Genomic DNA, 13,147 nt, shown 5'->3' on the forward strand with positions numbered 1-13,147 from the left:
AAGGGAAGGGACTTGATAAACCAGTTGAGTTGTCACAACAATTCGACAACTTCATGGTCACTTTTACTGATAGCAGGTTTTTTTATTTACAGACTTTTTTTTTAACTGAATTCAAATTCTCAAACTGCCATGGAGGGAATTGAACTTTCATTCTCTGAATTATTTGTCCGTAACTTAGCCATTGCACCTGTCCTTTTTCTCAAGACCTATATACAGTGCTGTTTTTTCAGTTGTAAGCTCTTTGTGGCTTTTTTGAAACTGTCAGTCAGCTGTTGGTAATGTTCCAGATTAACACATATACAAACTAGGCTTACTCTTCATACCAGGAGGAGCCACCTCTTTCCCTTCTCTCGAGTCTACTGGCCACCATTTTGAAAAGTGACTATGTAATGAATCTATGCTTCAAGGCAAGTACCTCCTCAAAAGCATATTATTCTACCCCTTTAAATTTAAATTTCAGTAAAATTAAAGAAATTTGAATCAGGATAAGGATCAGAATGAGAATCTTCCTGGTGTTCCTGCTCCTGTAGATATATCCCAGCAGCGCAATGGATGTCGCACATCTAATTTAATTGTCTAACTCCAGTACTCCTTCCCCTCTCAATGTTAAATAAGATTGAAAGGCTATGGTATTAGTGGGTTGAAATTCCTATGTGCACTATTTTAATTAAGTTGTTTACCTATTTCAATAAATTAATTACAATAAAAATAGCACATGAGGAATTTTAGCTCCGAGCATTTTCCTGGTAGTAGAGATCCCAATCCAGCTGTAGGTGTATATTTCAGGACTTTAGTGTGGTATGTTAGGCATGATTAAGAAGTTTGCAGATGATACAAAAATTGGCTGTGTGGTTGATAGTGAGGAAGATAGCTGCAGGCTGCAGGAAGATATCGATGGACTGGTCAGGTGGCCAGAAAAGTAGCAAAAGGAATTCAATCTGGAGAAGTATGAAGTAATGCATTTAGGGAGAACTAATAAGGCAAGGGAATACACAATAAATGGTAGGATACTGAGAAGTGTACAGAACAGTGGGACCTTGGAGTGCATGTCTGTAAATTTCTACGATTCTATTTGATTCTAAAAGATGCACTTGTATAGAACAGGCTATACTAAAGTTCTGAGATACAGAGCACCAACTGGAAGAGGGAACTGGAAAAATCATGATCTTGTGGGTTTTGACTTTAATGAATTCATTTTCAATACGAAGATGAGTAAGGAGTTCCAGAGTTGGCAATTCAAAGAGGTACCATTATTGTTTTGGTAGACGCTTCAGGTATGCTTAGTCTCTCAAACAGTTAGAAAGAGCCTGTTACAAAAACTGCTTCAGTGCCATAATATTGGTCCCCTGGGAAAGTCTGCAATGCAGCATGAACTGCTGTGGTCTGACATTAATTTTTATACATTTAAGATAACAAACATAAAAATTGTAGAGGTAGACCAGATCACCAAAGGATTATATCATTGTGCCATTAATCATTGTGCAGTTCTGTTTGCAAGCCTTTCAAATCACTTTCATGTACCTTTAAATTAGCTCTGTAACAATTGTTAAGCTGCCAAGATGTGACAGTACTGCAACTGGTAAGATCCTGAATGTTCAATCATTCATTTTATCAGGATTTTTGTAAATATGCAAAGCAGTGGCGTTGTAGGGCTAGAAATTAAATTAGTCCTAAAACAACGAACTAACAATTTAAAATTTATGGGGGAAGTTGTTAGTGATAGCTCATTTTTGGCTGTTGCTTTCTGCCGGCTAGTTGTTGCTAAGACTGAAGACTAATACAGAAATGGTCCAAATATCTGCAGCAGATGGCTTTATGCCTGCAGAAACATTCAGAAGATTTCTACCAGTTGCTGTGGTATAACGGATACTTAAGAACAGCTTATAAAGTTGCAAAATATTGGGGGATTTAGATGCTATCATAGGCTGGAGATTGAAATTCCAGTTTATGAATACCATCTAAACTCTGAGGTGTGTTACTGACTTGAAGAAAACCCAGTATACTATTTGTGGATAATGTACACAGTTTATTTAAAGTCAACTGACTGAGAAAAGGTTTGGATCTTGAGGAAGTTGGTCAATGTGAAGCTGATCAACCGGTAGAAAATTCACAGATGTTAGAGGCAGAGATGACATGCTATAGTGTGGTGTAACATAATATGGCTTCGGAAGGGTCTCCACATCAAGCATTGTTGGCCCAGAATTTGCAGTCAGTGGCGATTGGCATTGACCTTGAAGAAAGCTGCCCACAAAGATCTCACGGTCTCTGTGGTGAAAACTCTAGGTTTCTCAACGTTAAATTGATTGTAACATTGTGAAAAGTGTATCCCTATAGCGCAGAGCAGCAGTGATGGCATCAAGCTGTCCAAGCAGCCAATTATATTGAAGAATTCTCACAGACAACAAACCAGGAAAGTGAAATAAAGATTAGGACATACACATGGGATTAATGTAGAAGCTGAAATATCATAAACAAACTTTAAAATTGTTAAAAAATGGTTTTATTATTTTAAAAATCTAATAATTTTCTATAATAATGGGGAAATTGACAATCCACAAATATAAAATTCATTTTTCAGGGCCAGAATGGTTGTTCGGCAACCAGTACACCGTTAAAACCCCAGTTACACCTATTCCAACAAGGCTTAACCTTTAATGGGGTGTTTAACAGCGTAATTAGATAGGAAAAGCTTAAGTTTCCGTCAGTTCAACTGATTTTACTGATTGCCGGCAATGGGGAGCAGTGAATAACTGACCGGAACTTCAGGATTCCCACTTTTATCTGCGCATGCGTTAAATCCTGAAGTTACGGCCAGTTTCAGAGGGGTAATGGCGGCGAACGCTGACAGTTCACCGTCATTACCATCGCAAAATCCGGGCCAATCCGGGAGATTTTAACTGCCAGCAGTTTTCTGGAGGGAACCCACTGGTTTTAATTAGATTCCCGCCTATGGCAGAATGAGGCCACAATTTTAACCACAGGGCCTCATTAACATGTTGCCGGCCGACTGACTGCCAGGAATGGGTGGGCAGTGGATGGGAAGCGGCTGATGGCCTGTGGAAATTCAGGTGGACCTTGCCTACCTGCCGACACTCAGGTACCTTCTGGCCCCACAAAGGAAAGCAAAGAAATTTAACTTGATTGGCACTTCTGCTTCCGATCCCTTTCTGACTGGAGTTCACCTGGCGGGAAATCCGCAGTGACTTCCCCACTCATGGCATAGTTAAAATAACAGTTAGGGCCCAATGATGTAATTGGACCCCAATCTGCATATTTAAAAAAGGATCCCATAGGCTTAAGGTGGGTGCCTTTGCCGCCTGCTCAGAAGAAAAAGTTAAGATCAAAGATGACAGGTTCCAGACGGGGCATCAGTGGGTAAGTCACCTGGATGATGTTATCTGCCTACCATGGTGAACTGGTGTCACATTTCCCAACTGCACCCATAAATCACCCACATCTCTTCTCATATGGAAGACACTAAGACTAAAAATGAAAAGAAAAATAATTCTGAGGAGCCATTTGTAAATCATATAACCCTCTAAAATGTGCAAATATAATTTCAGCACCAAATCAAAAAAAAAAATAAGAGTTATGGAGAAATAAATAAAAAGTATTTAAACTCTTTTCCATTCTATTCTTTTCTTCCAATTTCTTTTAAACACATATCAAGTTTTGTACAGAATGGGACTTTTTGAAAGCACACAATGCCCAAAGTATATCTGCTGAGAGCTGCAAATGAACCACAGCAGTCAAGGAGCTCAATGCAAACCACACTGGCGCCTCAAAGATAAGAGCTTCATACGTGATATACTGCTGGGAACTGCAACCACTTGAATATATACGGACATCCCTAATTATACCTCCAAGCTTAGACAGCAGTAGGTTTAGCTTTTTAAATTCCTCATAGCTTGACAGAATGAAATAGGATAGAACTTTGTGTATAAGACCTCAAAGCAAGCTCTGTTCTCTAAAAAGCACTTGCACTCATAGAATCATAGGCCAAAAAATTCGAGTAGGCTGGAAACCTGCCGGTGCCACCGTGGGCCAAAGTTAACGGCCGCCTGCAATAATAGCGCAGGCCTTTTGGTGCTGCCTGCTGATTAACATTAGTGCAGTGCAAAAGCTGGAGTGCAACACTCTTTTTCAGCGGTAGTCTCAGCAGGGTGCCCAAGGTAGCATGGCCGTGGCTTCCCTGGAGCCAGGCAGCATTGTCTTAAAGTTAGATGGTCATTTTAGAAAGCAGTATTCATCACTCAAAAGGGGAACTGCCTTCTCAAATGAAACAAATAAAAATCATTTAAAAATAGGCAGTCTTTAGCCCTTAGAGCTCAACTGTCTTCTGAATAAAAAAATAAACGTTAAAACTAATTCCGAAATGGCGGTCTTCAGCTCTTAAAGCTGAACTACCTCCGCACACTAAAAAATGGTATAAGTGTTTCAGCACTAACACAAATGGCTCAACATGCCAGGGAAGGGGCATAGGAACATAAGAACAGGAGTAGGCCATTCAGCCCATCGAGCCTGTTCCGCCATTCAATGAGATCCTGGATGATCTGCGAACTAACGCCATATACGTGCTTTTGACCCATATCCCTTAATACCTTTGGTTAACAAAAATCTATCAATCTCAGATTTAAAATTAACAATTGATCTAGCATCAATTGACGTTTGCAGAAGAGATTTCCAAACTACGACCACCCTTTGTGTGTAGAAATGTTTCCTAATTTCACTCCTGTAAGGCCTGGCTCTAACTTTTAGACTATGCCCCCTAGTCCTAGACTCCCCAACCAGCGGAAATAGTTTCTCTCTATCTACAATATCTGTTCCCCTTAATAACTTCAAAACTTTGATCAAATCACCCCTTGATCTTCTAAATTCCAGAAAATACAACCCTAGTTTGTGTAATCTCTGCTTGTAATTTAACCCTTGGAGTCCGGGTATCATTCTGGTAAACCTACACTGCACTCCCTCCCAGGCCAATGTATCCTTCCTAAGGTGTGGTGCCCAGAACTGCTCACAATGCTCCAGGTGTGGTCTAACTAGGTCTTTGTACAGCTGCAGCATAACTTCTACCCCCTTGTATTCTAGTCCTCTAGATATAAAGGCCAGCATTCCATTAGCCTTTTTGATTATTTTCTGTACGTGTTCATGACATTTTAATGATCTATGTACCTGGACCCCCAAGTCTCTTTTGACCTCCACTGTTTTTAGCTTTCACCATTTAGAAAGTACCCTGTTCTATCCTTTTTAGTTCCAAAGTAGATGGCCTCATATTTGCTGGCATTGAAATCCATTTGCCATAGTTTTGCCCATTCACTTAATCTATCAATATCCATTTGTAATTTTATGCTTTCCTCTACACTGCCTACAATGCTGCCTATCTTTGTGTCATTGGCAAATTTGGATATGTGACTTTCTATCCTATCATCTAAGTCATTAACATAGAAACATAGAAGTATAGAAGATAGGAGCAGAAGTAGGCCATTCGGCCCCTCGAGCCTGCTCCGCCATTCAATGAGATCATGGCTGATCATGCAAATTCAGTACCCCGTTCCTGCCTTCTCCCCATATCCCTTGATCCCTTTAGCCTTAAGAAATATATCTAACTCCTTCTTGAATATATTTAATGAATTGGCCTCCACTGCCTTCTGTGGTAGAGAATTCCACAGGTTCACCACTCTCTGGGTGAAGAAATTCCTCCTCATCTCAGTCCTAAATGGCTTACCCCTTATCCTTAGACTATGACCCCTAGTTCTGGACTCCCCGGCCAGCGGGAACATCCTTCCTGCATCTAGTCTGTCCAGGCCTGACAGAATTTTATAGGTTTCGATGAGATCCCCTCTCAATCTTCTAAACTCCAGTGAGTACAAGCCCAATCGACACAATCTCTCCTCGTACGTCATTCCTGCCATCCCAGGTATCAGCCTGGTGAATCTTCGCTGCACTCCTTCCATGGCAAGCACGTCCTTCCTCAGATAAGGCAACCAAAACTGCACACAATACTCAAGCTGTGGTCTCACCAAGGCCCTGTACAACTGCAGCAAGACATCCTTGTTCCTGTACTCGAACCCTCTTGCTACGAAGGCCAACATACCATTTGCCTTCTTAACCGCCTGCTGCACCTGCATGCTTACCTTCAGCGACTGGTGCACAAGAACACCCAGGTCTCATGCACTTCCCCTTCTCCCAATCTATTGCCATTCAAATAATAATCTGCCTTCCTGTTTTTGCCACCAAAGTGGATAATCTCACATTTATCCACATTATAGTGCATTTGCCATGTTTCTGCCCAATCACCCAACCTGTCCAAATCGTACTGGAGTTTCACAACATCCTCCTCACAGCATACCCTCCCACCCAGCTTTGTGTCATCTGCAAATTTGGAGATACTACATCCAATTCCCTCATCCAGATCATTAATATATATTGTGAACAGCTGGGGTCCTAGGACCGATCCTTGCGGTACCCCAGTGGTCACTGCCTGCCACTCGGAAAACGACCCATTTATTCCAACTCTTTGCTTTCTATCTGCCAACCAGTTCTCTATCCAAGTCAATACCTTGTCCCCAAACCCACGTGCCTTAATTTTACAAGCTAACCTCTTATGCAGGACCTTATCGAAAGCCTTCTGAAAGTCCAAATACACCACATCCACTGGTTCTCCCTTATCTATTTTACCAGTTACATCCTCAAAAAATTCCAGTAGATTAGTCAAGCACGATTTACCTTTTGTAAATCCATGTTGACTTTGTCCGATCCTGTCACTGCTTTCCAAGTGCTCTGCTATTACATCTTTTATAATGGACTCTAGCATTTTCCCCACTACCGATGTCAGGCTTACCGGTCTATAATTCCCCACTTTTTCTCTACCACCTTTTTTGAATAGTGGGGTAACATTAGCTACCCTCCAATCCATGGGTACTGTTCCAGAGTCTATTGAGTTCTGGAAGATGACCAGCAATGCATCTACTATCTCCAGGGTCACTTCCTTAAGTACCCTAGGATGTAGATTATCAGGCCCTGGGGATTTATCGGCCTTCAATCCCATCAACTTCCCCAACACCATTTCCCAAATAAATACAGTAAATAATTGAGACCTCAATACAGATCCCTGCAGGACACCACTTGTCACATCCTGCCAATTAGAGTACGTGCCCATTATCTTTACTCTCTGTCTGCTGCCACTCAGCCAATTTCTGAATCAGGCAATAATTTGCCTTCAATTCCATGGGCTTCAACCTTAGTTAACAGTTTCTTATGAGGGGCTTTATCAAATGCCTCTGGAAGTCCATATAAATAACATCTATAGATGCACCCCTGTCCACGACTTTAGTCACCTCTTCGAAAAATTCAATCAGGTTTGTCAGGCATGAGCTACCTTTTATAAATCCATGCTGGCTCCCACATGCAGCACTCCAGCTTTGTGCAGGGGGTCAACACTGCAAGAGAGGTTCTCTACCCACAGGGGCCAGGAGGCCCTCCAGAAAGAACGGTTTGGGACTACATCACCGAGGCCATCACTATCAGCAGTGCCACCCCCATGACCTGGCTCCAGTGGGCAAAGAAGCTTCATGACCTCATACCACTGGTCAAGATCAGTGAATGCATTTTCAAAACTGTCTCCTACCAACTGCACCACTAGCCTCACACACTTATCATTGCACGACCTTCCCCCTATCACTCACCTACCAACAATCTGTACCAAACACGAGACACACCTCCCATTCCTAGCTTCACCTCACCCCCTTGGAGGAGACGGTGCAGGCCATTCTTGTCACGGGCATGGCTGAGCTCTTGGCCAGTGGCAGGGCTGAAAGAATACAAGATGCTGATCTCCTCATACGTTTTCATATCCCAGTACCCCCTCATCCCACAATCTCTTCTGATTTACAAGGTGTGCATGGTGGAAGCAAGCAGCTCTTGCTTTCCCGCCCTCCCCTCACCTCAACTCTATCCTGTGTCTTCCTCATTTCACACACCCAAGAAATCCAGCCTGCCCAGCCAGTAGTTGACCAAGAAGAGAGAGAGGAGAGAGAAGGGGGAGCGAGGAGGGATAAATTAACATAAGAACATAAGAAATAGGAGCAGGACTAGGCCATTTGGCCCCTTGAGCCTGCTCGACCATTCAATAAGATCATGGCTGATCTTCTACCTCAGCTCCGCTTTCCTGCACTATCCCCATATCCTCTTATCCCTTAATATTCAAAAATCTATCGCTCTCTGTCTTGAATATACCCAACGACTGAGCCTCCACAGCCCTCTGGGGTAGAGAATTCCAAAGATTCACCACCCTGAGTGAAGAAATTTATCATCATCTCAGTCCTAAATGGCCGACATCTTATTCTGCGACTGTGACCCCTAGTTCTAGACTCCCAGCCAGGGAAAACATCCTCCATGCATCAACCCTGTCAAGTCATGTAAGAATTTTTTATGTTTCAATGAGATCACCTCATTCTTCTACACTCTAGAGAATATAAGCCTAGTCTACTCAATCTCTCCTCATAGGACAATCCCCCCATCCCAGGAATCAGTCTGGTGAGCCTTTGTTGCACTCCCTCCATGGCAAGTATATCTGTCCTTAGGTAAGGAGACCAAAACTGTACACAATACTCCAGTTTTGGTCTCACCAGGGCCCTATATAATTGCAGTAAGACATCTTTACTCTTATACTGAAATCTTCTTGTATTAAAGGCCAACATACCATTTGCTTTCCTAATTGCGTGCTGTACCTGCATGTTAACTTTCAGTGATTCACATACAAGGACTCCCAGGTCCCTCTGAACACCAACATTTCCCAATCTCTCACCATTTAAAAAATACTCTGCTTTTCTATTTTTCCTACCAAAGTGGATAAAGTCACATTTTTCCACATTATATTCCATTTGCCATGTTCTTGCCCATTCACTTAGCTTGTCTATATCCCCTTGAAGCCTCTTTGCATCCTCCTCACAACTTACATTCCCACCCAGCTTTGTATCATCAGCAAACTTGGATATATTACATTTGGTCCCCTCATCTAAATCATTGATATAGATTGTGAATAGCTGAGGCCCAAGCACTGATCCTTGCGGTAGCCCACTAGTTAGAGCCTGCCAACCCGAAAATGACCCGTTTATTCCTACTCTCTGTTTTTCGGTCCATTAACCAATCCTCAATCCATGCCAGTATATTACCCCCAATCCCATGAGCCCTAATTTTGTTTAATAACCTTATGTGTGGCACCTTATCGAATGCCTTCTGAAAATCCAAATACACCACATCCACTGGTTTCCCCTTATCTAGGAGGAGGAGGAAGAGGAGGAAGAAGAAGAAGAAGAAGAAGGAGGAGGAGGAGGAGGAGGAGGAGGAGGAGAAGAAGAAGAACCCAGCTACCAGCTCCTTGAGGCCATCCTGCAAGGCCATCTGCAGTGTCCCCCACTGGAAGTCAGTAGCCTTCCACCCGCCATGCTGCAGCCACTGGGGCAGCATGGCGTAACATTACTAGGATAGGCAAAGGCAGATGCAAGACAGTCACTAAGGGAATGCACAAGAGTGGTTAGTTGATTTCTTGATGTCATAATAGGTGGATAGATGTATAAAGTTGGATTGGAAGGTTTGCTTTGTGATGGCTTTTATTTCAGCACTGTGGCCAAAAGGATGCGCTGATAGTCAGTAACGGAGGGAAGGTAAGGTGTGGGACAAATGTTGAAAGGGTAATTGGGGTTGTGGTCACTGGTACCGCAGGTGGATGATTCCATCCCATATATCCCAGCCAGAAAGGGGCATCCTTCCTTCCGCTTCCTCCTCTTCTGCTTCTTCCTCTTCTGCATCTTCTTCTTCTGCATCTTCCTCTTCTGCCTCCTCCTCTTCTGTGTCTTCCTCTTCTGCTTTTTCCTCTTCTACTTCTTCCTCTTCCCTCTGCGAGCGGATGCTGGAAATCTGAAATAAAAGCAGAAAATACTGGAAATACTCAGCAGGTCAGGCAGCATCTCAACCTGAGACATTAACTTTGTTTCTCTCTCCATGGATGCTGCCTGACCTGCTGAGTATTTCCAGCATTTTCTGTCTTCTCAGAGGCCATTCTTTACCATCTGAAGCCTTGCAAGCATCAAGCAGGACTCCCTGCATTCACTGCATACTTTACAAACTTTTAAAATCTATTGCACCAAGCCACTACTGTAATAAAATATTTTAAAAGAACAGTTCAAAAGCTGAAATCCAAACTTACCTGAAAGATGGGAGTGTCCCTTTAAGATGTGCTGACATCACCTTTGTAGGGTTGCTTCAAGCAAGCTCTTCTGTACATGTTTAGGACCCAGCGTTAAAGAGAGTGAGTATGTCCAAGTTTGCAGTCATGGCGTCAAGTCAGGCGCTGCATGCCAATTGACGTCACGATCTGCTAATTTACATTTCAAGGGACAGCGCTGTCAATGGCAGTGCTATGGCCCTTACCAAAATGGCGGACACTGTGTCCCATGCCGGGGGCAGCTGGAAATGAGGCAGCCACCATTTTTTTCCAGAGAACTAGTGTTAACAGCCGGCGCTCAGGTAAGGAATTTCTAGGCTCTTTGAAAGAGCTATCCAATTAGTCCCATTCCATGCTCTTTCCAACACAGCCCTGTAAATCTACCCTTCAAGTATTTATCCAATTCCCTTTTGAAAGTTATTATTGAATCTGCTTCCACCACCCTTTCAGGCAGTGCATTCCAGCTCACAACAACTCGCTGCATAAAAAAAAAGTTTCCTCATGCCACCTCTGGTTCTTTAAAATAAATCAAGCCTTAAATCTGTGCTCTCTGGTTATCGACCTTTCTGCCACTGGAAACAGTTTCTTCTTATTTACTCTAGCAAAACCGCTCATAATTTTGAACACCTCTATCAAATCTCCTCTTAACCTTCTCTGCTCTAAGGAGAACAATCCCTGCTTCTCCAGTCTCTCCACACAACTGAAGTCCCTCATCTCTGGAACCATTCTAGTAAATCACTTCTACGCCTTCTCTATGGCCCAGACATCCTTCCTAATGTGTGGTGGCAGAATTTAACACAATACTCCAGCTGAGGCATAACCAGTGTTTTATAGAGGATTAGCATTACTTCCTTGCTTTTGTACGCTTCTATTAATAAAGCCAAGGATCCCATATATTTTTAACTGCCATCTCAAATTATCCTGCCACCTTCAAAGGTCTCTCTGTTTCTGCACCCCCTGTAAAATTGTACCCTTTAGTTTATATTGACTATCTCACTTCACACTTCTCTGCATTAAACTACATTTGCTATGTCTGTCTATTTCACCAGTCTGTCTATGTCCTCCTGAAGCCTATTACAGGTAGACTATCCTTTATCCGAAAACCTTGGGATCAGCTGTGTTTCAGTTTTCGGAATTTTTCGGATTTCAGAAGGTTTTCATCCCCGTATCTGACAACAAACACTGTTGCTTAGCAACAGCTTGTAAACACTCGGGCCCTGCCTTGGAAGCGTCTCTGAAGCTGTTGCTAAGCTACAGAGACTCTTTCCACAGCCTGACTGTTTAAAAAAATGCTAGGGGAAGAAAAAAATTGCTAGGGGAAGAAAAAAAACCTGACAAAACGGCTGCTGATTTCTGCCGTTAGATCGAGGTTTCCGGCTCCCCCTGCTCCGTATCTGAATTCCTTGACTTAGCGGGGGTCTGGGGCTCGACTGCCGCCGCCAGTTGTGGGAAAGCCGGATATCGGCTGACTCCTACACTAAGCTGGCCCGCAAATCAGGTCGGGGGGGGGGAGGAAGAAAAGACTATCGGACGGGCCGCTGCAGCTATCGGACGGGCCGCTGTATTATTGGGTTCACTCTCCCGGTACCTTCTTCACACTGCCCGGCTCGGCCTGCAATCTCCTGCCCAGGAGGGAACTCTGTGACCCTCTGCCCTGCTCACAGAGAAAGGCAGAGCTCCCGGACCACTCCTGTCATGTTTGGCGCCACTCGGGTCATGTCGTGTGCACGACTTATGCTCCACGAAAAAACATTCGGTTTTTAGAGGTTTTCAGTTTTCGGAAGTGCGGATAAAGGATAGTCTACCTATATTTTCCTCCTCATTTTTTACTACATGTCCAAGTTTCTTGTCATCTGCAAACTTTTGAATTATGCCCTGCATATCCAAGTTCAGGTCATTAATATATATTAAAAAGAGCAGTGGTCCCAATACCGACCTCTGGGGAACACCACTGTATACTTCCCTTCGGTCTGAAAAACAACCATTCACTACTATTCTCTGCTTTATGTCCCTTAGCCAATTTTGTATCCATGCTGCCATTGTCCCTTTAATCCCATGGGCTTTAATTTTGCTAACAAGTCTATTATGTGGTATTTTTGAAAGACCATATATACAACATCAACCGCACTACCCTCATCAACCCTTTCCGTTACTTCATCAAAGAACTCAATTAAGTTAATCAAACACGATTTGCCTTTAGCAAATCCATGCTGACTTTCAATTGTTAGTCCACAATTTTCCAAGTGCCAGTTAATTTTTTCTAGGATTATTGGCCCCGATATTGACTGGGCCGTGTTCGTAAGCGGTAGGGATGAGTTTTTTTCCAGAAACCCGGAGTCCGGGTTTCCCTGCATGCTGCAGGTTTTGACTCCACAGCATAGATCTTTTTTTCTACAGGATCCCCATGCGGAATATCGCCTGATTGACAGGCTTAGCTTCGTGTCGGGCAGGGGGCATTCCGGAGGAGGCCACAGGAGCAGGTAGGGAGCCTGCTGCTGAGTTAGTGGGAGTGTGGGGGGTCCAATCCCCGACCCCGGGAGGGGGTCCGGTTCCCTGTCCCTGGGTGGAGATCTTTAGATGGGTGGGGGCAAGTCCAATGGCGGGGTGGGAGTGGGGGATTCCGATGACAGTGAAGAAGGTTAGCTTGGTGGGCTGGAAGGAAGCACTCCTGCTCCTCCTGGCCCACAAGCAGAGCTGTAATGGCACTTTTTCCCTGAAGCTGTGCTCACCTCCCTTGAACTGCTGGGTTTCCCAAGGTTTGGAAACCTGGCTGGCCAGGCTCTCAGCCTCATCATAATATTTAAAGGACCAACATGCCTCCTGGGAGCGGGTTGGCTGCCCACACCCTGACCCGCCTCCATTAAACCTGGAAGTGGGAGGGTTGGAGGCAGGTTGGGGTCGGGTTTGAGATTTTAACATTTT

The sequence above is a fragment of the Somniosus microcephalus genome, chromosome 5 (genome assembly GCF_052327205.1).
Source record: "Somniosus microcephalus isolate GS21.2 chromosome 5, FLI_Smic_1.0, whole genome shotgun sequence".
Taxonomy (NCBI): domain Eukaryota; kingdom Metazoa; phylum Chordata; class Chondrichthyes; order Squaliformes; family Somniosidae; genus Somniosus; species Somniosus microcephalus.